Source organism: Penaeus monodon, chromosome 29, assembly GCF_015228065.2.
Source record: "Penaeus monodon isolate SGIC_2016 chromosome 29, NSTDA_Pmon_1, whole genome shotgun sequence".
Lineage (NCBI taxonomy): Eukaryota > Metazoa > Arthropoda > Malacostraca > Decapoda > Penaeidae > Penaeus > Penaeus monodon.
Genome location: NC_051414.1, coordinates 26,233,866 through 26,234,317, shown reverse-complemented (window position 1 = coordinate 26,234,317; position 452 = coordinate 26,233,866). Strand labels below are relative to the sequence as shown.

The window sequence follows — 452 nt, the reverse complement described above, 5'->3', positions numbered from 1 at the left end:
AGGTACTTCCAACAAGCATTGGTAAAGTAGTTTAGTATTTGTAGTAGTTATTTTTTAAATGGATATGATCAGAAAATGAATCATTGAAGAAATCAAACTTTATGAATATAGTTGATATTGGAAAAAAATATAACTTATTTTACTAATAGTAAAGAGAAGGATTTAGTGTTGCCAATTTTTATATCTCTGCTAAAATACTGATTAGAATGTTGATTCTTGTTTTATTGGCTTTTTGTGTATTATTTCATGATGGATCAGCTTCTTTTCCAATGCAGCATCATAATAACTATAAAAAGTCATCAAAATATGTTTGATAATTGTATGTTACTGAATGTATTTTTACTCCTGTGAAAGTCTGTTAGTTTTGTTACAGGTCATTTATTCGGAAATTCTCAAATTTAGTAACTCATATCTTAAAAGTAGTTTGTTTACTTTTCTAAGGAAACTTATAT

The 452-nt window shown here is 25.9% G+C and overlaps 1 protein-coding gene across 1 annotated transcript in view; it reads left to right on the top strand.

Moving 5' to 3' along the window:
* Positions 1–452, top strand: part of LOC119592083 (longitudinals lacking protein, isoforms H/M/V-like) — a gene marked incomplete at its 5' end in the record, with an annotated part of 7,218 nt that overhangs the window by 5,398 nt on the left and 1,368 nt on the right.